Source organism: Chiloscyllium plagiosum, chromosome 13 (assembly GCF_004010195.1).
Source record: "Chiloscyllium plagiosum isolate BGI_BamShark_2017 chromosome 13, ASM401019v2, whole genome shotgun sequence".
NCBI classification, from domain to species: Eukaryota; Metazoa; Chordata; class Chondrichthyes; order Orectolobiformes; family Hemiscylliidae; genus Chiloscyllium; species Chiloscyllium plagiosum.
Genome location: NC_057722.1, coordinates 50,592,520 through 50,606,411, shown reverse-complemented (window position 1 = coordinate 50,606,411; position 13,892 = coordinate 50,592,520).

Here is a 13,892-nt window from a genome sequence, read left to right as displayed (position 1 = left end):
ATGCTGGTACCATGTTTCCAAGATGGAAGCCTGGAGGTGCACACAACAAGCTGGCATTGCCAAGTAACCACGCTGACTTAGAATATAGAAGGCATAGAAAACATAAACAGGAGTAGACAATCCAGTCCTTCAAGCCTGCCGCTCAATTCAATATGATCATGTCTGATTATCTGACATTTTGCCCTGTCCCAGCTTTCACCCCATACCCTTCAATCCTTCTTGAAAGCATTCATTGTTTTGGTGTCAACCACTTTCTGTGACAGAGAATTCCACAGGCTTATCACTTTCTGGATGAAGAAGTTATTTCTCATCTCAGTCATAATTGGCTTACGGCATATCCTTAGATTGTAACCCATGTTTCTGGACTTGCTAGTCATCAAGAAAACCCTTTTTGACAATAGACAATAGATGCAGGAGTAGGCCATTCTGCCCTTTGAGCCTGCACCACCATTCATTATGATCTTAGTTGATCATCCTCAATCAGTATCCTGTTCCTGCCTTATCTCCATAACCCTTGATTCCACTATATTTGAGAGCCCTATCGAACTCTTTCTTAAATGAATCCATAGACTGGGCCTCCACTGCCTTCTGGGGCAGAGCATTCCACACCTCCACCACTCTCTGGGTGAAGAAGTTTCTCCTCATCTCTGTCCTAAATGACCTACCCCTTATTTTTAAGCCATGTCCTCTGGTTCGGGACTCATCCATCAGCGGAAATATGTTTCCTGCCTCCAGAGTGTCCAATCCTTTAATAATCTTATACGTCTCAATTAGATCCCCTCTCAGTCTTCTAAACTCAAGGGTATACAAGCCCAGTCGCTCCAATCTTTCAACATAAGATAGTCCCACCATTCCAGGAATTGACCTTGTGAACCTACGCTGCACTCCCTCAATAGCCAGAATGTCTTTCCTCAAATTTGGAGACCAGAACTGCACGCAATATTCCAGGTGTGGTCTCACCAGGGCCCTGTACAGCTGCAGAAGAACCTCTTTGCTTCTATACTCAATCCCTCTTGTTATGAAGGCCAGCATGCTATTAGCTTTCTTCACTACCTGCTGTACCTGCATGCTTGCCTTCATTGACTGGTGCCCCTTTACCTAACTTGACTCCATTTAGGTAGTAATCTACCTTCCTGTTCTTGCCACCAAAGTGGATAACCATACATTTATCCACATTAAACTGCATCTGCCATGCTTCTGTCCACTCACCTAACCTGTCCAGGTCACCCTGTAATCTCCTAACATCCTCCTCACATTTCACCCTGCAACCCAGCTTTGTATCATCAGCAAATTTGCTAATATTACTATTAATACCATCTTCTATATCATTAATATATATTGTAAAAAGCTGCGGTCCCAGCACTGATCCCTGCGGTACCCCACTGGTCACCACCTGTAAATTTTTGCATTTACCCTGTCAGGTCCTGTTAGAACTTTACAGGTTTCAATAAGATTCCCCACATTCTTCCAAACTCTTGTGAGCATAGTTTTAACTGATCCAGTCTGTCAACATATGTCAGTCCAGGCAAAAATGAGGACTGAACCAGAGTTTAGATCAGAGTGGTGCTGGAAAAGCACAGCAGGTCAGGCAGCATTCTAGGAGCAGGAAAATTGACATTTTGGGCAAAAGCCCTTCATCAGGAATAGAGGCAGGAAGCCACCAGGGTGGAGAGATAAATGGGGGTGGGGTGGGGCTGGGGAGAATGTAGCAAAGAGTACATTAGGTGATTGGGGGTGGGGATGGAAATGATAGGTCAGACAGGAGGGTGGGGGAAGGTAGCAAAGTCAGTTCAGTCATCCTAGAAATCTATCTGGTAAACCTATGGTGCACTCCCTTCATAGGTAGCTCAGGACTCTTTCAGTTACATCTTTTATCCTTTTTATTCTTAAATTATTTTAAATGGTGCTGGTTTGTGGCAACTGCCTGAAGATTTTCACTGTATTTTACTGTATTATTCACTGTGACAGCAAGTGGCAATAAATAAATCATTCATTCATTCATTTGCTTACTTCACTGCCTGCTGCATCTGCATTTTACGTTCACTGACTGGTGTGCAAGAACACCTTGGTTTCATTGCACCTCCCTCTTTCTTGATCGATCACCACTCAGATATTATTCCTCCTTTCTGTTTTTCCTACCAAAGTGGATAACCTCATAATTATCCACATTATACTTGATCTGCTATCCATTTGTCCATTCACTCAACTTCTTCAAATTGCACTGAATCAACTCTGCATCCTCTTCACAGTTCACCATCTTGTCCAGCCTTGTGTCATCTGCAAATCTGGAGATATATTACTTTTAGTTCCCTCATCTAAATCGTTAATATATATTGTGAATAGTTTGTGATTGCTACGGTCCTCACGGGTCATTGGCTACCACTTGAAAAATAATCTGATTATTCCAATTCTTTGTTTCACATCTGCCAATGAGTTCTCTGTCCATTTTAGTACATTATCCCCAGTCTCAGGAATTTTAATTTTACATACTAATGTCTTTTATGGAAATTCTTGCCATTGCCCTTATTATTAAGGCCCCTATAAGATTCTGCCCAAAGTATTTTAATTGATCACCTTGGTAACTGAAAAATGTATTTTTATTTTTAGTTTTAACTCATGGAGTAGTTGGACAAGAACAATGGTGCATTCCTTTGGCCTTGTTGGAACATCAGGGATGGTACTGGGTTGATGTCACACAACTCAATAAATCTTTGAAAAGAGAAGTCATTACAATAATGTGGGATGAATCCTGGAGATTGGCCAGAGGTAATAGTATTCATTTGAATAGTGGGTGCAGGCACAATAAGTCAAATGATCTGTAATTGTGCCGTAACATTTCTGTAATTCTGAGTGATTGCATGATGAGTGTTTAGCAAAACTAGGAAAGAGCTTAGTATTCTCTAAGTTAGACCAAAAGAGCAGAACTTTACCAATACTGCTTGTGAAGTTTAAACATCTCACAACTTTCATAATATTATTTTTAAGGATTCTTCTCAAGACTTGGCTGGAGTTGTTTGTCATATAGATGACATGTTGATACACAGGTCCACCCGAGCTGAGCATGACATGAAAGTGATGCTGAGAAGATGACAAGAAGAGGCAAGATTGATACTCCCCCTTACTCGACTACAAGTTGGCCTGTCCCTCCATTCATACCATATTCAAAGCCCTTCTAATTTATTCTCCCTATTCTTTATCTCTCATCATTCAAAATTTAAATGGGTTTGAGTACTTTGCAATAGAGTCAGTGTGAGATGTTATTTGATGCTATGACAATCCAGTAAATTACTTATTTTTACAGCCTTAGGGGAAACATCATTAACTTCTTATATAAACATCATTTCAAACCCTACTTTAATTTATGTAAATATTCCTTTAAATCTCAGCTTCAAAAGTAGTGTTTTTTTTCATCTTTTGTGAAAACAATTTTTTTTAAAATCCTGTTCCAAATTATGATCATAGACAAGTGGATACAAACACATACAAGTATCTAAGTTGTTATAGATTACCTTCTCGAAATTGAGACAATGAAATGAGATAAGGTATTGTATTCATTTTGTCCTGGGATGATTGACATGTGGTACAGATTGTATTGGTGATATTGAAGCCAGGTTCCTATTACCATTTCCTTTCACTGCAGAATTATCCCTGTTGCCATTCACCTCTCCTACTTTCAAACTAATCATAGACTTTCCTTTTTTGCTTTATTTTTCCTCCTTCCTTTCTTGCCTCTGTACTTGCTTAGAAAACTGTTCCATAAATAATTGACTTAAGTTATTGAGACCTGTGTAGAAATTTGGCTGAGTGGTAATAGACACAGTAGGGATAATGGACAGAGGCTCTAATTGTGACCAGTAGTGACCTGCAGCGGTCTGTGTTGATCTCATTTATTCATGACACTTATTAGTAATCTATTTTATAATATGAAATATCCTCCTATGCAAGTTTGCTGATGATGCAAAAATTGGCAGTATTTCAGCAGTGTAGATGGAAACATAAAATTAAAAAATACATGTTAGTAGAATATTTGAATGATCAAACTGTGGCAAATGTATCTTTCTGTAGTTAAATGTAATGTCTTCCAATTTGGACCTATAGAAGTACTTTCTAGATGGTGAAAAGTTCAAAACAGTATAGATTCAAAAAGACTGAGGCATTGAGATATAGAGATTATTAAAATGTAATGAAGAGATATAGAAAATAATAAATGCTGAATCAAAATCTAGGTAGACTACACCTTGGGCATGATGAACAGCTGTGGGCATCACCCATGCGGAAAGATCTGTTGGTTGTGGAGGAAGTGCTCTGTAGGTTTATCAAAATTTTAATTGGATTCCAAAGATTCAATTTTGACAAGAAATTACACAAGAGTTGCCTTCCCTGAAATGTAGAAAGTTAAGAGTGATTTGATATTAGGTGAACTGATAGGATAGATAAGGAGAAATTATGTCCTCTAGCTGTACAGTCTAGAGCTAAGCGATATTGTCTAAACATTAGAATGAGATCTTTCAGGAGTGAAATTGGTGAACATTTCTATAGATCACGGTTGGAACTCTCTTCTGCAAATAGCAAATGATGCTAGCTCTCTTGTTAATTGCAAATCTGAGATTGACAGCTTTTGTTCATCAAAGGTACGACGCGATAAAGGTCAAAAGTGGTTACATGGAGTTGGATCATAGATCAATCATGATCTTAATGAATGGCAATATACTCAAGGAGTTCAATGATCCACTCCTAGTCTTAACTTGTTCAGGTCCTGACATAAGTTAATTTACCTTGAAGTATTAAATCTGATTTTCTTTCCAGATCAGCCGTGTATTTTAAGTATTTTCTGTTTTTAATTTCAGAATTTCAACAGGTACATTATTTTTCTTTCATAGTTCAAGTATGGAATCTCATTGCTTCAGATGTTAATGTTTTAGGAAGTTTCAAACATTTCAAACTTATTTTACTTATACTTTTCTCTTTCTTTCTTTTCATAACTCAATTATGTTTCCATTATTTTTCTTTCAGTATCTGATTTAACATTGAATTCATTCACTCTAGCTTACATTTATTTCTCAGTTCTCAGCCAGTTTGAACAGAGCAAGCTCCCTACAATAACAATGAAGTAATGGCCAAATTATCTCTTTTAATGCTTTTGGTTGAGGGATAAATATTGGCCAGAACACCAGAAAAACTCCCCTATTCTGTCAGTAGTGTTGTGGCAGCTTTTACATTCAACTGAAAAGGCAGAAGAAGCTTCAGTTTCCTATCTGATTTGAAAGACAGCACGTTCAGCAATGCAGCACTGCCTCAGTTCAAATCTCTGGCTTTAGATTTGAATTCTTTAATAGGTGTCAATTATAAGCAGTCACTCTCACTTCTATGTTTGATTTGCTTCATTAATAATTTGTATATTTTAATCTTTACATTCTATAACAAAAAATAGACAATTTTCATAGTTTTGACTAACACCTTTTGTATAATCCATTGGAATAACATTGCTTCTTTTTTTAATACCATCCATCAGTAAATGTTCTCAGCATTGTCTCAAGGCTTATGTTATTATTGTACTGAGATGTCAGTTTGAAGAAGTCCAAATGCCAAGCAGGTAGTTGAAGTTGTCAAGTTACTTTTGTTCAAGGAAACCTACAGCAACAGACCTTGTTTGACAGATTTAAAATGAGGAGTAGCTGTAATGCTGTGGTTAATTAATGCATTAAAATATCAGAAATAAATAAGATGCTGAATGCTTCCCTACCACATAACTTATTCATTAACTAGTAAAACAATTATTTAGGAACTGAGCCAAACTGGGTCTTAATTTTTTTCCAATGCACTATTTGACCTTCATTGTTTGCTGGTTTTCTGATGGTTACTATTATAGCCTCAAGTAAAACTGTGCAAACATTCACTTGGTATTGAGGATATCAATCTTCCCTCTCTCTCTCTCTTTCCTAAGTTTGAAATAGCAGGATTCAGATTTACAGGTATGCAATGTTACTTTTTTTACTGGGAATGTTATATATTAATGGATATTTGGGAATGATTACGTGATTAAAGTGGCATGACTTAAGGAGTTCAGTTGCAAAAATCATTGGACTCCTGAGTTTGGAGAACCACTTTGAAATTAGTACTCTGTTTTCTACTGTGCAGTGGTTTCATTTGTTTAGTGATTTTTTTCTTCATTTTATAGTAAAAGTGGCTGTCTAAGAGCCACTTTACAAATGACTATGGTAGTTTACTATATGAATGTCTGGAACTCTTTTAAACCTAAAACTTCAGTTAATACATTTTTAAAAAGAATGTCACAGTGATCCATATCAATAATATATGGAACTATGAGGAAATGTTTTAGAGTGGTTAGAATCTGGAATACACAGCTGGTGGGTGGGGGGGGGGGGGGGGGGGCGGTGTAGAAGCAGAAACCCTCTCAGTTCAGAAGTATTTAGATGTACACTTGCAATGCCAAGGCTTACAAGGGCATGGACCTAGAAAATGGGGTTAGAATAATTAGGTGGTTGTTTTCGACTAGCGCACATTCAGTGGACCAAAACAATGCTGTAAATCTCTATGACTCGTTATTTGTACAACACTCTTGACATTGTCTCTTTACTACTACATTTGGTTTTTATCTACAAGTCATTTTAAAACATGTAATTTCAGCAGAATCTGGTGGTTTATGAAGGAAGTTTGAAGAACATTAACATGAAAAAGAAAAGTGAGAACTACCTATCTTTGGTTGATGTATGGTGTTGTGGACTAATAATAGTTTGCTGTGGTTGTGCAGTTGTGTTTTATATTTTTAAACAACCAATCTTAGTATAGGCTCTCTATTGGCATGGCCTTACTTTTATAGTTTTTTTTGATCATGTTAAATAAATTTGTCTCTAATTTGAGAGTGATAGAGGAATGTTAAACCTGGTCATGGACTACAACTCAATCATGGAAAATGCTTCAATGACACTTTGCTGTATATCCCACAGCTAATCAGTTTTGAATCAACCAGAAAATGTAAGGGTGCTAGAAAATGGAATTAGAATAATTAGGTAGTTGTTTTTGACTGACACAGACTCGTTAGGCTGAAGGGCCTTTTGCTGAGCTGCAGCCCTCTATGACTATGATTTCAATCTATCGATATAGAATGTTCTGTCTGAACATATGATAAAAGATCGAACAAAGATTCATGAAAACTGAAACATTATACTTTTTTGATTATACTGCCATGGCGATAAATCTATTGTAGCAGTTTAAGATTTACATCTTAACTGCTGGACTATAACCTGCAATCTTCCCTAAATTCAAAGTTATGGCCACTTCTCTGCAAACAACTTCATTCCCTTTAACACAAAAGCAAACTATAATGGATGCTGGAAATCTAAAAGAAGACTCCACACTGGAAAAACTCAGCCGTTCAGGCAGCATTTGTAAAGAGAAACCCTGCTGAAGTCTCTGACCTATGCTCTCTGTAAGCATGATACCCTAATTTAAGAGCAAGTTCTGAGAATTAATTCTTCAAGATCATCCAGTTTAAGGGAATTAAAATGAAAAGAACTTAATTCCAAATAAGCTGGAATACATTATCATTTACTTCTAACTGAATCTCAAAGTGTTCATCAGGAAATCAGTGAAACTAAAAACCATTATATTTACTACACTTTTCACTTACAGAGAACTGTTAGAGTTGATTTAGTATATATAATTTGCAAAGAACGTTTTGTAATTTAAGATTTGAACAACCTTTCACTGAGAGCTTGGGATGGGAACACAGGGCCAGATTTTCCCAATTTGGATTGAGATAGAATGGTACCAGTGTGCTCAATGCTGGTTTGCTGCCTCTGTTCCCTACTCTTCTGACTTTCTCAAGGACGTAGGGAAGGGAGTGAGAGGGTCCTTCCTTTTTAAGTCCGTTCAAAGATGGCAACCATAGCGATGACTGCTGATTCAGGCCAGAATGTGGTCGACTTCAGTAGTGTTCTGTGTCCATTCTAACATTGCCCCCAGCCACAAAATTGGCAGCAGACCCATTCCAGTCTCATTCACATCCTGACCCCTGGGAAAATTCTGCTTGTGGAAGACTGGTAACAGAGGAAGAAACTGAGCTGGAATTGGTCCCACATCTCAGTTCCTGCTTCAAATAGAATCTGACCAGTCTTTGGCTGTAGCTTGACTTGCAGCATTCTTACCACTGAGCCAGAAGGTGGTGGGTTCCTTTCCAGGTCTTCAATACAAAATCTAAGATGATTTTATGAAATCATAAGGGGCATGGATAGGATAAATAAACAAAGTATTTTCCATGGGGTGGGGGAGTCCAGAACGAGAGTGCATAGGTTTAGGGTGAGAGGGGAAAGATATACAAGGGACCGAAGGGATAACTTTTTCATGTAGAGGGTGGTGCATGTATGCAATGAGCTGCCACAGGAAGTAGTGGAGGCTGGTACAATTACAGCATTCACAAGGCAACTGGATGGGTATATGAATAGGAAAGGTTTAGAACTTGGGCCAAGTGCTGGCAAATGGGACTAGATTAGGTTTGGATATCTAGTCGACATGAATGAGTTGGACCGAAGGGTCTGTTTCCATGCTGTACATCTCAATGACTCTATGATACCTCAAACCAGATCTGAGGGATACTCACTGTTGAAGATGCTACATGTTAAACTACGGACCCAGACATACCATCAAATGGATATTAATATTTCCATGATACTGTCTTCCAGGTGTTCTGACCAATATTTATCCCTTGATCAACATCAGTGAAACAGAATTAACACACCAGTTAATCTGTTATCTCACTCCTGCTTTCAGGACTGTGATGTATGCAAATTCATTGCTGTTTTTAAGACCATCAGAAATCAGAACCAGACTAGGCTATTTGAGCCTGCTCTATCATTCAATAGGATTACGGCTGATCTGATATTCCTCACATCCACCTTCCTGACTTTCCCACATAACCTTTGATTCTCTTACTGATCAAGAATCCACCTATATCAGCCGTAAATATACACAAGGACTCTTCCTCACAGCCTCGCTGGATGTAGTTCCAAAGGTTCACAACCCTTTGAGAGAAGAAATTCCTTCTCATCTCAGACTTAAATTTACACCACTGTACCTGAGACTATGCCCTCTGGTCCTTGACTCTCCCATGAAGGAAACATACTGTCAGCATTTACCCTTGTATTACAAGAGGAATCACACTTCAAAAGAACTCATTTGGCAATAAAGTGTTTTTCATTGTAATTGTGTCAATGTGAAAGATATTATTGAAATTCAATGCTTCATTTCTTTCCCTGATGTTTAGCTAGGGCTCAACAGTTTTCACTTTATTCATTTTTGAAAGGTCAGCTTTCAAATTGGAGATATTTAGTGAAATTGGTCTTTGTCTGTGGGGGATACCGGCAGCTTGTTTTATATCACATGAAAACCAGTTTCACCCCCACAAATTGTGCAATGTTTTGAGCTAAGTAGCAAGAATTTGTTTATCTAATTTCTTAAACATATTAGGGGAAAAATTCATTTGCGTAGTGTGCTTCAGAGAGCACTATATAGGCTCTATCAATATTCCACAGACAGTGACTGGTGCCGAGCACTATCTGCGCACCCCAGTAGCTATTGTTGAGACCTTCAGTATTTTTATTTTTTATCGTTTTTGGTTTGGAACTGTGAGCTTAGAGCTGAAGATGATCTGTGGACTGTGAGCAGCTGCTTGTGTTAAAAATAGAGAACACACAGTTGATATTTTTTGAAGCCTGGTCTGAAAGTTAATTGCAGGTTGATTCTTCTTAAAAGGGCTCTGTAGGTGCTTTGACTGCAGAGAGACCTTATACTCACACACATGGCAGAAGTTGAATGTAATTGGAACCTGGTGAGGAGATGGCCAGTCCTGTAGAGAGGCCAGAGTTTGAACTAGTTTTAGACAGCACTTGGGTTAGAAGGATTGTGCCTGTGAAAACTACAGCTGGAGATTTGATTGCTCTCTGCCTATCTTCCATTATCAACTAATTGAAAGTTTGGAGAATAGAATCTCAGAGTTTACTGGATGTTATTGGCATGCATTGGTGTTGTCAGATACCAAGTAAGACACAATCTATTATACCTGTGAGATTATGGATCATAGAAACACTTGAGTGAACTGGCCATTTACACCTCATTTATTCCTTTTCTTCTGATTTATCCCTTAACTGTGTCAGCTTGTCTGTCTAGCTTTGTGACAGTAGGGGTCTAGAATAAAAAAAAGGGTTGGGTTTAAATAATAATTAACTACCTTACATTATGGTTTAACTTTCTTCTGCAAAAGCTACTGTATTATTAATAAATTGTTAAATCATTTATTTTAGCTATAAACCTGGTGTCTGATCTGATATTGGTTATTCCCAAAATTTGGACTGGGTATTCAAAAAATCTGATTAGGCACCATTGGGGTCAATGTCAAGGGTCATTGAGTATTTTAACTTTACTTCATTGCAAATACAAGCATAGGGAGGCTGTTTTGATTTGGCTGTCTGTCTTCATATCAGAAGATAATCTTCAATTATATTAATGAGGAATGTTACATGGGTATGGCCTATAACACCATCTGTCCCCAGGGAATGGATGTAAGTTTGCATGGACCCACTTGGACTGTCTCACATAATACCTCATATTTAAATTATAGATTCTGTCTAGCTTTATTGAAATACAAACCAGATGAAAATTTGTGTCTTCCTTTTTTGAGCATTTTAACTTGAAAAGATGAGCACAACAAAAAACTGGAATTTAAAGGCACACACACTTTGCTACAATAATCACAGACATTAAATCTTAAAAAGATTTGCTTACAAAAACTCAATGACTCAAGGATATTTGTAAAATGTTTCTAGACTAGATTAGGCAATCCCCAACCCTGATAAAAAGTCAGGACAACCTTCCTGTGATCATGGTTGCTCTTTCACAGCAATTGAATGCTGAGAACTGTGTAAGTGGCTTTATGGGAAGACTTCTGTCTCTTTCTTGGAAGGGAGGGAGCCCTGCCTTAGAAAGTCGTCAGCCAATCAGATGGTTCTGTAGTCCCAGCAGCACAAGTTAGAAGCAGTAGCTGAACCAGAAGACCAGGTGAGTCTGGGGTTGGGAATTTTAGTGAGGATGATAGGGGGCAATGGATCCAGATGACATTCAAAGGAGATATCCTCCTGACTTCTGGACACCAGCTAAAGCTACTGGGTTTCCCATTTGGCCTGGGAGCAGCCCCACACAATGTGTAAAATATGGCACAAGTGGGACAAAGCCCTTAACTGGCTATTGGTTGGCCATTGAAAAGCCATAAGGATAAATAACTGCCCAATGTCTCCCCGGCCCGTCATAGAACTTCAGGCAGGTTGTGAGTGAGCAGCTAAGTGGAAGATAGATTATTTGCTAGATTTTACTATGTCCCCTACCCATTTTCAAACCTAACAGATGAATCCAGCCCTATGAGTGTGGCCAGTACTGGAAAATCTCTCTTTAGCCTCTTCCATATTAGAAAGCAGACAAGTTGAATTTTAATTGCCAAGGGCTGTTTTTCTCGCTTTGATATAACAACCATTATTTTGTTGGACCGCAACTGGAAAAAGAGCCTGGTCCTTTGTGATTTCAACACACATCTTTCAGGTCCTATGGAATGCTGATGCTGATGAAAATACAGAATTCATCTACATGTGCACAGACAGTAGAAAACACAATTGCTGCCAATTTAAACCTCCTTTTATAATATGCCCCTTACTATTTCTCTGCAATTACTCCAACTCCACAGCCCTCTGTGACCTGTTTTCTACTCCACTTCTGGCATTTTGCACACTGCTATTTTAATTGCTTTACTATTGGCAGATATGCTTTCAGCTGCTTATGCCCTCAATTCATAATGGGTTTCTGTCTAAGCCTCTTGCTTTTCTAAGGCTGTTCCTTCAAGATCCTCTTGAAAACCTATTCCATATATCATTTGTCTTAGCATATTTTCTTGTGGCTGAAGCAAGTTTTGTTAAATGATGTTTCAATGAAATACCTTGGGATGTTTTTATACATTGTAGGTGCTTAAAGTAAGTGATTTTTTTTTGTTGGCTTCAATAGCTGATTTTAGTTTTTAATCAATCTGTTCAGAAATATTTGTACATACCTCTGAAGCAAGTGGGACTTGAACTCAAGTCTTTTGGTCCAGAGGTATGGACAATATCACTGCATCACAAGAGCCCTGGCTACTTTTAATTTTTTAATAATGCTCATAACCAGTAAATGGCTTTTGACACTGTCAGGATTTTGTGCAAACTGTTAATGTTTATGTACCAACACTGTAGATAGCTTTTAAATCAATCTGATTCAGATATGTTATGACACACATCTGGTGCAGGTAGAACTTGAACCAGGGCTTGCTGACTTAGAAGTAGGGGCACTACCATAATGACATGAGAGCCCTGCAGCTAATTTTACTTTATATTTTCACATTAATCTATTCAGAGACGCTATTACATACCTCTTGAACAGGTGCGACTTGAACCTGTGTCTTCTGGCTCTGAGGTAGGGACAAGACTGCTCTACAAGACTTCTGTAATTACTTTTGTTTTTTTCTTTTAAATTCAAATTTCACAATCTGCGATGCGGAATTTTCTTTTTCCTAGTGTATATGGTGACAAAACAGAAAGAGAACAGAAAGATCAGATTCTTGATGTGGAGAAGCATGTCCCTGATTTCCTCAAGTCTTGAATGGGGACTTTAGAATCTTGCACTTAATTGATGATTACCTTAGTACCGATCATTTGCACATCCTTAAAGGTGTAATTCACCCTTTTTTACATGGCACTTTCATTTATCCTGTCCTCCACTGAGAAACTAATGACACAAAATATCCCAGCAGGTAAAAATAGAATGGGCACCTTGAAGCTGTAACTCACTGAATGCTTGTCCCTACCATCATGCAAATTCTTCTGCACAAAGTCTCTTCATGCTCCGTGGCCACAATCCTCCTGGAATTTCATCCATGCAAGTCAGTGTCAGCAAACTACCAGCCTCACTACATCATCATGCTGCTCTCAGACTAACTCAGCTACCTCTTCGGGCCTTCAACAATTTACTTTGGAGCCGATGGACATCCAAGACTTGCAAGTCTCTGTCAGATTTTGCAAGCAGGTACAGCCATACATCTCAGGAACCTACACAGGATACTTTTGTGTTGACTTGGGGCCATACATTTTATGGCTCTCAGCCTGTTTTCCTAGCACTCACTCACTTTAACGTTTACTTGGAAACTGCAATCCTGTTTCGCTTCACATTAGGTTCTTAGCGCATAACACTAAGTTACAGGCTCCAGCCTCTGTTGCTTAGCTTACTTTTAGCAGAGAGAGGTAGGCAACTTATCACAGTTGGAAACACTGAACGGTTAATCCATCAGTTAGAGAAGGGATATGTATATGACTTTATTGCTGGAACAGCACAGCAGGTCAGGCAGCATCCAGGGAACAGGAGATTCGACGTTTCGGGCACAGGCCCTTCTTCAGGAATGAGCAGAGAGTGTTCAGCAGGAGAAGATAAAAGGTAGGGAGGAGGGACTTGGAGGAGGGGCGTTGGAAATGTGATAGGTGGAAAGAGGTCAAGGTGAGGGTGATAGGTCAGAGTAGGATGGAGGCGGAGAGGTCAACAAGAAGACTGCAGGTCAGGAAGGCGACGTGGTCGACGGTGCCCTCCACCGCATCTCCTCCACTTCCAACTCCCCTCCTCCAAGTCCCTCCTCCCTACCTTTTATCTTCTCCTGCTGAACACTCTCTGCTCATTCCTGAAGAAGGGCATGTGCCCGAAACGTCGAATCTTCTGTTCCCTAGATGCTGCCTGACCTGCTGTGCAGTTCCAGCAATAAAGTTTCAACCAGTTACTACAGCTAACAGGTTCGTGATGCCAACATTGTTGGC